General features: G+C 37.0%; 2 long non-coding RNA genes across 2 annotated transcripts; one reads left to right on the plus strand and one right to left on the minus strand.

Annotated features, from left to right (window-relative positions):
• Positions 1-7775: 7775 nt before the first annotated feature.
• Positions 7776-8905, minus strand: LOC308408143. The gene is made up of 2 exons (XR_013973755.1): positions 8716-8905; positions 7776-8329 (listed from the first exon to the last, which is right to left on the minus strand). It is a non-coding gene; the product is annotated as an uncharacterized lncRNA (long non-coding RNA).
• Positions 8906-8970: 65 nt separating this feature from the next.
• LOC308408144 lies at positions 8971-11568 on the plus strand. Its single transcript, XR_013973756.1, has 3 exons — positions 8971-9110; positions 9277-9453; positions 10241-11568. It is a non-coding gene; the product is annotated as an uncharacterized lncRNA (long non-coding RNA).
• The last annotated feature ends 262 nt before the right edge of the window (positions 11569-11830 follow it).

Consider the following 11830-nt stretch of genomic DNA (forward strand, 5'->3'; position numbering starts at 1 on the left):
ACCAGAGTAGAGCCTGTCTCAGAAGTCGAGTCGACTGAAAGTTATACCAGTGATGATAACTTCACAGGCATAAAAGAGTATTTCTGCACCAACAAGGTACCAAAGAGCTATTAACTAATAAAATGGCATAGCTTGGTATGCTATATGTCCTTAAAAAAAGTGAAAAAATTGGACAAATGAAGGACAAAAGAAGAGCTGGCATATACAGCAGATAAAGAGATGCACCTGACCTCACCAAAGCATTATCAGAAACATCTTGCAGATGTTGGTTTGGTGGTATTCCAGTCAGTGGTTTTGGACATTTTGTCAAAATACATGAAATTATGAATGCATAAAATATGGTCAGATTTTGGTCGGTCATGTTCATCTGGATTGCTTGGATGTCATTCTGAAAAATGAAGTCAGTGACCAAAAATGCACTGTCCCAGCATTAAGAACATACATGTGTCAAAAGAAACACACAACAGAACACTATGAGTCACTATGAGTCATGGAGTGGCCTCCAAGGAGCTCAGACCTCAAGATTAATGGAGCAGCAAGAGATCATTTCACAGACAAAGACAGTCAACATCCAAAGAGAGCTTTAGAGTGTCCTTCAGGAAGCCTGGACAGCTATTGCTGAACACTGTAAGAAACTGCACTGACGTTTGCCTAAGAGAGCCCAGGGTGTGCTAAAGAATAGCGGTAGCCAAGTATATGCCTTTATTCTGTGCATATGTACATGTATCAACAAACCACTGCAGAAGAGAGCGGTGGCTCTACACGTATAGTAACTGCTTTCAGTAAGACAGGATGTTTTTTGTGCTTTATTGTATAATTGGATTTCTAAGAGTTGCACGACACACACTTTATGTTCAGACATATTATAGAGTATGATACAGACAGGGCAGGCCCCACTTTTAAACTTGGTCCAAGCACCACTGTCAGTGATATATTGAGTAATACTGGCCAGCTATAAAGCATGAAGCGCCTTGAGGCGACTTTTGTTGTGATTTGGCGCTATATAAATAAAATTGAATTGAATTGAATTGAATTGAATTTTCCATTCCCTCAATGTGTCTTGGAACAGCATCTTAGCTGTGTAGGTTGTATGCCAAATGAAGGATTTCAGTGAAGAAGTTCAGACACAGCTGCTCATGTCAAGGAAAGAATAATTTATTGGAAAAAGTTTTACAGTTTTGGAGGAAAAGGCTGTGCCCTTTTGGGGAGCTGGTCTACAGCAGCTCCCCTGCATTAGTCCAATCTAGCTTGTCTAGCTGGTTCAGTCAAAGTTCTCTTATGAGTTCTGCATGTACATTATAGAACTACAGAGAATTCTGCAGTTATTGGTGAAACATCAATAAGTCATTCTTTATTGACCAAGTGACTCTCAGCTATTTAATGCGTGTCTGTGTAGGACATCTACAGACAGAGACATACAGAGACTTTGCAAACCGAAGGCAAGTGTTTTTAAAAGTGAATCACATCATTTTCTCTTATCCTAGTCAATTAATATTCATGAATATGAACAACCTCTACCCTGATTTTAAAAACTCAAAAATAAGTTTTTAAACTCCACTAAGATGAAGAAACACATTTCCATTGTAGTATGGATGTTTTAGGAAAAAGTGGTTAAGTTATGTTCCATCTGGCTGCTTTACGGTGGAAGACATTATATTCCACTTCATCCATTTAGTTTCTCACTGAGTCATTCACTGAACACCACTCGGTGAATCTGTGTTATGTAGGAGGTATGAAGTGATTAATGGCTCAAAATAATGGATTTGTGTTGTACTAGGAGGAGGGCAAACAAGTAACACAAGATTGTGTACGGCGCACAACGTACATGACATTAAAGACATCTGAAACACAACAAACTGCTTTTGTTTTGCAGACAGTCCTCTTTTTTGGTGGTAGACTTTCTTATCTAACGCAGCACACACTCCCACAGTCTCTCAACTACTGTGGAAGATGGAACCTGCTTGATTATTTTGATCATGGCATTTATTAAAGGGGAACTCCAAAGATTTCACACATAAGCTAATAGCAGTGCTGTTTAGCCTACGGAAGCAGCTGGTTAATGTTTTCGTTGGCTCTGGAGAAGTATTGTCTGGTTGTGCTTGAAGTTTACAAGTTAGAGCTCTACTCTCAGAACGATGGGATTTGAAATGCATTAAAATTCACCAAACAGGGATAGTCTAAGGGAAAAAAAGGATGATTTCCATTATGAGAAATGTTTTTAAAAGTTGATCCATGCTAAGGATTAGAAGGGGGACTTACTCTGCTCTGTTCTTTTGAATGTCTTACATTGTAATTCAGGGGTGGGGAACTCCAGGTCTCGAGGGCCGGTTACCTGCAGGTTTTAGGTGTGTCCTTGATCGAACAGTGCTGATTTAATTGGCTTGAACTTGATCCCGTGATTTAGGTGTGTTGACCTAGGGCGAGATCTAAAACCTGCAGGACACCGGCCCTCGAGACCTGGAGTTCGACACCCCTGTTGTAATTTGTCAGGTATTCATAGTGCAGCAACACATTGTTCAAGTTACCGATGAACGCGAATCCAGTCTGTGAAGCTTAAGAGGTAGATCTGGAAACAATAAGTTGGTGACCCTTCCACCAGCAACCATCTACAAGACAAAGATGCTGGTAATACTGTGAGTGGTACTGATGGGACTGAGCTAAGAACTGACCAGGAATTTTGAAAGTCTCATAAGGTTGCAAGATCTGATCTCATGGATTTTTAATATTTAATATCATGATGCTGGAACCCCGCTTTATGTTTCTTATAACATGAAGTCAAGTCTCCTGTCCTTATACCGCAAAGCCACAATGCCAGGATTCAGTTGGATTTGCATGTGTGTGTCTGTCTGTGTATCTGTGTGTGTTATCATTCTGGCTGTAAACACAATAGCTTGAAAAAGATTTAAATCATTTCTAATAAAACTTTGACTCATGTTAACAATCCGTTCAAAATTGTCTTACATCCACCATGGTCTTTAACGTCAGCTCAATGACTTATTGGTCTAAAATTGACAAAAAGCCTTTTAACTTGTGTCGTTTGCATTGTCAATACATAGAAAGTGCTGTATGAAGATTTAAAATATCATGTCACATTTGACCTCTGACCTTTCCTTCAAGGTTGGTAGAATTATCTTAAGGTCAAAATGATAACATATAGGCTTATATGTGTCTACTGCATTACAAACTTCTTAAAGTATGTTTAAAAAGAACAAAGTGCACACAATGAATATATGCAAAATATAATACTATTCATTTAACAGCAAATACTGCCCAGAGAGTGAGCAGAGAGCTTTTTGTTTTATTAAGCAGTGATCATATCCCCCAGAAAAGGTTTCGTTAGTTATTTTCTGATTAACCAGCCCCACAAGAACCCTGCAAACATGGATTCATGATATGAATCTTACCTGATTGATTGTGAGTGGTTGCTGATTGATAAAATCACACAGCAAAGATATTGCTGCACCAAAAACCTTCTCATGGGTGACGTGGATGATCTTTCCAACCGCCAGCTGTTTTACTTTCCAAGCCGTAGTGAAACTTGAAAGTGAAACAAAACAGGAAGACAGAATGTTTTTGGCTTAAGAGTAAAAGTTGCACCTTATATGATGGTTTGGGTTCCAATCTGCCCTCTGGCTACGTCAAACACAGGTTCAAACCCAAAGTTGTTCTATTTGCAAGAAGATTCTCACACAGTTCTTTGTTTCCACGATCATGAGCAGAAGAAAAAGGTTTATACACTAACACCACTATTTGCCAATGCCCTACCCCAGACTTGTCTTATAAAAAATGAAATTTTTGCATTGATTTGATTAATATTTAATATTATGCATGTTTGCAAGAGGAGGAAGCAATTATTTAAGAGTCCTCAGTGCTACTTGGATTCTTAGAGAGTTTCATCACAGATCCAGATGTAATTATAAGTCATTCAAGAGGGTGTCTCGGAAGTAATGGGGACAATCAGGTCTTAATGTTAATAAATACAACAGCAAGTGTTCACAAAAAGGAAGTTTGAGCTCCACCTGAGGCTGGCTCAGTATGAGCATATCATACTGCCACACACCTTTCACTTGAAAGGGGAAACTTTAACAGCAGCGAGATCAAACTGAAAAGGTTCACGTGTCCAGTCAACTGCTCTGAGTTCACCTTAAGGTTAGACGCTTTGCCAGAAGCCAATGTTCCCCAAATATAATAGTTTCTCTGGGGAGTTGTGCCACGTTTGATTTAGTTGATATGTGTTTGCACTCTGAAATCACTTTTTAAGTCCACTGAGATAACTCAGACAGCAGCTTCAAAGATAAGACAGCTGAGGCATGGCACAGGTCGGGCTGCTCAGCTTTTGGTCTTTGTTTTTTAGGGTGACTGACATGTCGCGTTGCCTCATCCTCTTGTGTTTACACCAACAAACAACCAAACCTTACCTTCCAGCTAGTAACCATTACTAAGGTGCTGCCCTTAATCATGCAAGGGTTAAGTGCTAAGGCAGGAGAAACACAGCCCTGCACTGTACTCTGTTTGATTTACTGAAGGTGCAGTTGATTTATACTGCTAGGTACTTGAAAAACTCCCTCGGGCAGGAGTGGTACTTGCAAGAAAAGATATATTGTGTTTTAAACAAATCATAGTAGGTTACTTAGAATCCCAAGAGCAGCTACAAACCACAGTGACTCTTAACAAAGGATTCAATGATGCCTTGAGAAATATCTGTAAACATTTTAAAGAGGTGGAAGCATCATTTAGGTGAGACAGTTTGACTTATTGCTTTGCAGTCTGTATTGCTTAAAGAGTTGTTTAATGTGACAGTTTTCTTGCGCTTTGTCACCTTAAGAAAACTCTCGAGTCTGTTAAAAAGTAAAAAATGGGATTTTGAGAAAAGGCAAAAAGTAGCTCTCCCTCAGTGCTGGCTGCTGTTTGATTTTGTGGCGGTGCAGTTGCATTTGTCATGTTGAACTTTTGGAACATTTCCCAAAATCAGAGAAAGAAACTTTCAAAGATAAAAGAAAAAACTGCCCAGGGACAGGCCAAGAAGTCCCGCTGGCTATAAAAGGATCTTCAAGCAGAACAAATGGTTGTTCTGTGAGTTGATGCAATCCCAGCTAATATTCCTTTTGATTCTTTAGAGTTAGCGGGGCTGTGATCTGTCAAGACTCTGCAAAGGTTAAAGTTCCAACAACACTTGTGAACAACTTGACTTTTTTGACTGACATGTTTTGACTTGCAGCCTTCATTAGCATGCTTTCAGTTTGTGGCCTTCATTAGGGTCATCATCAGCCTGACCAAGGCGACAAGCCCAAAGATATGGTCAGGGACGTTTTTCTAAATACTTTAGTTTTAAACTTTAACCTTTTCTGTGTGCATGTTAGAAGAAAGGGATGTTGTGGTGGAAACCTCGACTCTTTCTACATATGTCAAGACTCTTTTATTTGGAGATTAACTATGGGAGTGGGATCATGGCTCCAGGCACACTCCTTCCGGTTCTTATCTACATGTGTTCCCCCAGTTCTACAAGCTGTTCATTCTCGTTTACGTGCCCCACCATCGCTCCACTTTCCAGTTCTTTAACTTCTTCACTCCTATTCAGTACATGGGGATCTGCCAGGCCCGGGAGCCGTCGCCAGTCCCCTTCAAGGCCTTCACCAAACCGCAGCTCAACTCATGTCCAAGCCGTTCACCTTTACCTACACTGTTAAAAAAACCATCCTAAAACAACGGTAATATTCCGGCAGCTGGGGCGCCAAAAATACGACCGTAAAATAACAGAAAATAACTGTCCCATAAAAATACAGTTATTTCCAGTAATGAAAATACAATTAATTGCGCTAATTTGACATGGGATCTCGCCTTCTTCAAGTGCCGCTAAACGTTAAATCAGGAACATGTTAATGTGATTAAACAATGAAACCATCTATAAATAGGAAAAAAAAAACATCTTAAAAAAATGGTAATATTCCGGCAGCTGGGGCACCAAAAATACGACCGTAAAATAACAGAAAATAACTGTCCCATAAAAATACGGTTATTTTCAGTAATGAAAATAGAGTTTGTTGCGCTAATTTGACATGGGATTCTGCCTTTTCCAAGTGCTTTTAGACATTAAATTAGGAACATTTTTACGCGATCAAACAATGAAATTACCTATAAACAAGGTCACTGAATGTGGAAATATGAATCATAATACGTAAATGTACAGAAATATACAGTTAACAGTTGGTTTAAGTAATAATTGATTGCATGCCCTGGGACAGACTGACAGAGGCGAGGCTGCCATATCGCACCATCGGCCCCTTTGGCTATCACTAGTAGGCGGTAGGTGAAGAGTCTTGACCACAGACACAACGACGGGGAGTGTCTGAGCCAGGGCGCGAACCGGCAATCTTGTGATCACAAGGCAAACTGCCAACTCTTGAGCCACGAACGGCCTAACTAGCAATGATAATAATACTTATGTGATGTAACACAAGCTTATAGGGATCATGTTATATACTTTTCCATAGCATTACATTTGAATTCAACAGTTCAATCTTTCAAATAATGGACAGGTATTTGTGAAATCATGATACATTTGTGAATGTATTTTAACAATCTAAATATGCATATGTACAGACAGATACATTTAATAATCATGACAATTATGTTGTATTACATTACAGTGATTTAACGTTAATTTACATTCAAAATGTGAAGTCAAAGTCTATTTACGTAACTTTAATGATATTCTAGAAGAACAGAACATTACTGTAAAATGCACAGTAAAATACCTTCATATTAGGTTTTTTTCCTACGGTCGCAGCCATACCCGCGACCTTGTTGTTAGTTCACATTCATTGGCCGATGGTTAGCGTCATGTTATTTATATTAATTGCAATTCCTACCTCTACATTTCTTTTTCAAAATATATAATTAGCACAGCGTGTCCGTGCAATGTCTTACATTGTGGCATGCAGAGAAATCTTAACAAAGAAGCTCACAGAGAGAGATTGAGCTTGTTATTTAACCCCAAACTGGTAGGGGGAGCTCCTTAATAAAACACTTGTGGTGCTACAATATGCCTCAAGGTTCAACAACAGCACAACAGAAGTCACTCATGGTACAGCACTCGGTACCACTTTACAATAAGGCTCCCCTTATAGATGCTAATAAATAGTTTATAGCTATATTATTAATTAATTTGTAAATGCTTTATAAACCATTATTAATGGTTTATTATGCATTAGTTAAGGGTGAGAAAGAGGAAAAAAACTGACCGGTTTCTTGCCAAATAGTGAGCCAAATGTGTTCACCTATATATTTCATCTAGAGTTGCTATATTAAACATTTCAGACTAAGTTACTATCCTGTAAGCACAATCAGCATTTGTAAACATATTTTTTATCATATAAAATTGTACTTCAGAAATGCATTATAAATATCCACAACTATCAATCGGAGCTTTGTTGTAAAGTGTAAAGCATAAAACCATTTCTTAATGAATAATAAATATTTATAAATGCCAAATGGGAGCCTTATTGTAAAGTGTAAAGCATGACACCATTTATTTATGACTAATAAACATTTATAAATGCCAAATGGGAGCCTTATTGTAAAGTGTAAAGCATAACACCATTTATTAATGACTACTAAACATAAATGACAAAAGAGAGTTTTGTTGTAAAGTTTAAAACATGTCAACATTTATTAAGGACTAATAAACATTTATAAATGCCAAATGGGAGCCTTATTGTAAAGTGTAAAGCATAACACCATTTATTAATGACTACTAAACATTATAAATGACAAAAGAGAGTTTTGTTGTAAAGTTTAAAACATGTCAACATTTATTAAGGACTAATAAACATTTATAAATGCCAAATGGGAGCCTTATTGTAAAGTGTAAAGCATAACACCATTTATTAATCACTAATAAACATTTATAAATGACAAAAGATAGCTTTGTCGTAAAGTTTAAAACATGTCAACATTTATTAATCACTAATAAACATTTTTAATTGCCAAAAGTGAGTCTTAAATGTATAATGTCACCATTTATAACACTTAGACCTAAATTACAATCAGTGCTTGAAATAACATTTAACTACTGTCAAAAATGGCAATGTATTGTAAGAGTAACACATGTAACATTAAATGTGTTTTTTAAAACACCAAACAGTCACCCACTCCAAAAAAAGTTCATGCCAGACTGGTTCAAACTGGAAATATTTTTTGTATGTCCTTAAATAAGCGTCCCAGTGGTCCATCAGGGTGTCGCGCTCCAGTTCCTCCTTAAGAAAAGTCAGTTTCTCTCGCTCCTTGTTAAGAAGGGCAGTTGCAGTAGGGGCAGGATTAGAAGAAGAATCTAAAGAACAAACAATTATTAAATTACAATACTAAAATAATTTATAATCTAAACTTGGGAAACTCAAATAAAATATTGATTAAAAACGGTTACAACTTGAATTTATAAAAAGCCACTTTGTAAAAATTATGTTATATACACATGTGGTGGTTCAGACATTTCTAAAACAAGGCAAATAATTCTTATGTGTACTGCCTTACCAGGGTGTTTAATATAAATTTAATGATGCACATAAACAAAACTAAAAATATACAACTAAGTGATATCAATCGTTTGGAATAACCAATAGTAATAGAGCTATTCACATGTTATGTGATGTTAGTTAGCCACTGTAGCTAGCAGCCAAATGGCTCGGTAGCTAGCTAGCTAGCTAGCATTATACTCACCTTCATGTCTAACTGCTGACGTCGTTGGCTTAGTGCAATCTAGATCATCCAGTCTCTGCTTTTTGTATCTCTTCGAACGTGTGCTAACTGTGTAAGTCGCAGACGCACACAAATTTTTATCTTCTGCTCCATCCATGGTGCAGCAACTTGAACGAGCGCCTTCAGTGTGTCTGTTCGTGCCCCTTTGGCTTGACCTTCCAGAGCGCTCCACTGCCTGTCGCGCTCTGAGAGGAGGGGCTTTCCTTAATAAAGTTAACTGTGATTGGATGGTTGTATAAGCTCCTCTGCGTTTAAATTAAATTTGTTTTCCCTCCCTTTGGCGGCAGAACATATTTCTTTAGCATGAATCCAGCGGGTTAGATCTACATAACAAAGTCGGAGATACATTATAACAGGTGAGACAATCCTCTTTTTTGCGTGGGACTATTTTTGATTATAGGGCTTGTTTTATATAGCATGTGAAGTTCTTTAACTCTGAACCGATTTGCACTAGACTCCCATAGAGTATTTTACGGTGTTTCGAGGTGATAATAAAATAAATTACTCATTTTTTCCCACCAGAATGTCTCTGGGAATGAGATTGCGCGCCAGAATAGAAGGAAAACAAACTAAATATAAGGCACTAAGGCTCATTAAATGGCTGCAGAAGAAACACCTGCTAAAAAAGAAGCTTAGATGTCCTGTTTGTCACCATAAGATGAAAATGATTTCCGTGGTGAAGAAAGACCAATATATGTGGTATGTATAATGCATGATAATGTAGTGCATGTAGTAAATATAACAAAATATTTCGGTTATCAATGCAAGAGGGAGCATTAACCTCTTTTCATTATTATTTTCTTCATACTTAATTTTGTGATTATCTTTTCAATTAATGCTCTTGTTTAAGGGTCCATTTCTTTACTTAACTCATTTGTATGTTCTCAGGTGCTGCAAAAGAGCAAGTCATAGGAAAGTTTCCAGAACAATTAGAACTAGCTCCCTCTTTGAGAAATCAAAAACATCTCTTTTCAGTTGGATGGAGTTCATTTACAGGTATATGTAGATGTAGACATTAATAGCAATGCACCTTTCATAATTGAACACCAATACGAGACTTGTGAAATAAAATTAGGGCCTCAGTAAGTAATAATTGCCTCAATTTCTATCACAGATTTTCACAAGGGCTCAGGCTCAGACAAATAGATATGATCGATGATGAAGTGGCTGGCAGCTCCAGAACACTAAGTAGCATGGCAAGACACATTCGACATGTTTGTATACGTGCAATTAAAAGACACAGAATAAACAATGGACACCGTCTTGGTGGTGACAGAGAATTTGTGGTTATAGATGAAAGATGTCTCCGTCATCAGCGAAAGGTTGGTAAACTCTCAGACAGGTTTGTTAGAATCAATGCAGATCTGAATGTGTCCTCTAAACATGGAAACCTTTACCATAAGTAAAAAAAAATTAGTAGAAGCAACCATCTTTTTGAATGTTTCTTTGTAGATATTCTGTTTAATTTTATTCTTTTTGTTTTCAGTATGCACGTGGACGCTTTGGAAATGCATGGAAAAGGAAGAAATGGGTATTTGGAATGATGGGAATTAAAGACAAAAGGCGAAGGCTCGTGTTAAAACTTGTTGAAAAACGATCAAGGCGCCACCTTGTTCCTCTGATCAGACAGCATGCTAAGTTGGGTAGTGCCATTATCAGTGATGAGTGGAGAGCCTACAAGAATGTTTTGACAAACATAGGGTACAGACATTACACTGTAAATCACAGCAGGTGGTTTGTAGATCCTCAATCTGGCAGTCATACACAGCATATCGAAAGGGCTTGGATGACCATCAAAGGACATGTCCGTAGATTAAGGAAATCGCACTGAGAAGTTGCTGGAGGAACACCTGATGGTTCTTGAGTGGTCATCTTGGCTTGGTTCGCGACACCCTGATGGACCACTGGGACGCTTATTTAAGGACATACAAAAAATATTTCCAGTTTGAACCAGTCTGGCATGAACTTTTTTTGGAGTGGGTGACTGTTTGGTGTTTTAAAAAACACATTTAATGTTACATGTGTTACTCTTACAATACATTGCCATTTTTGACAGTAGTTAAATGTTATTTCAAGCACTGATTGTAATTTAGGTCTAAGTGTTATAAATGGTGACATTATACATTTAAGACTCACTTTAGGCAATTATAAATGTTTATTAGTGATTAATAAATGTTGACATGTTTTAAACTTTACGACAAAGCTATCTTTTGTCATTTATAAATGTTTATTAGTGATTAATAAATGGTGTTATGCTTTACACTTTACAATAAGGCTCCCATTTGGCATTTATAAATGTTTATTAGTGATTAATAAATGTTGACATGTTTTAAACTTTACGACAAAGCTATCTTTTGTCATTTATAAATGTTTATTAGTGATTAATAAATGGTGTTATGCTTTACACTTTACAATAAGGCTCCCATTTGGCAATTATAAATGTTTATTAGTCCTTAATAAATGTTGACATGTTTTAAACTTTACGACAAAGCTATCTTTTGTCATTTATAAATGTTTAGTAGTCATAAATAAATGGTGTCATGCTTTACACTTTACAATAAGGCTCCCATTTGGCATTTATAAATATTTATTATTCATTAATAAATGGTTTTATGCTTTACACTTTACAACAAAGCTCCGATTGATAGTTGTGGATATTTATAATGCATTTCTGAAGTACAATTTTCTATGATAAAAAATATGTTTACAAATGCTGATTGTGCTTACAGGATAGTAACTTAGTCTGAAATGTTTAATATAGCAACTCTAGATGAAATATATAGGTGAACACATTTGGCTCACTATTTGGCAAGAAACCGGTCAGTTTTTTCCTCTTTCTCACCCTTAACTAATGCATAATAAACCATTAATAATGGTTTATAAAGCATTTACAGATTAATTAATAATATAGCTATAAACTATTTATTAGCATCTATAAGGGGAGCCTTATTGTAAAGTGGTACCCAGCACTCTCTCTACAAAACAACAACTGTCAGTGACGCTGCACCACGGCGTAAACACAACATTCAAGATAACAGTTTAAAGTAACGTAGCCATAAACAATAGAACAAGAACA

This window comes from Rhamphochromis sp. 'chilingali' (assembly GCF_963969265.1).
Source record: "Rhamphochromis sp. 'chilingali' genome assembly, chromosome: 13".
Taxonomy (NCBI): domain Eukaryota; kingdom Metazoa; phylum Chordata; class Actinopteri; order Cichliformes; family Cichlidae; genus Rhamphochromis; species Rhamphochromis sp. 'chilingali'.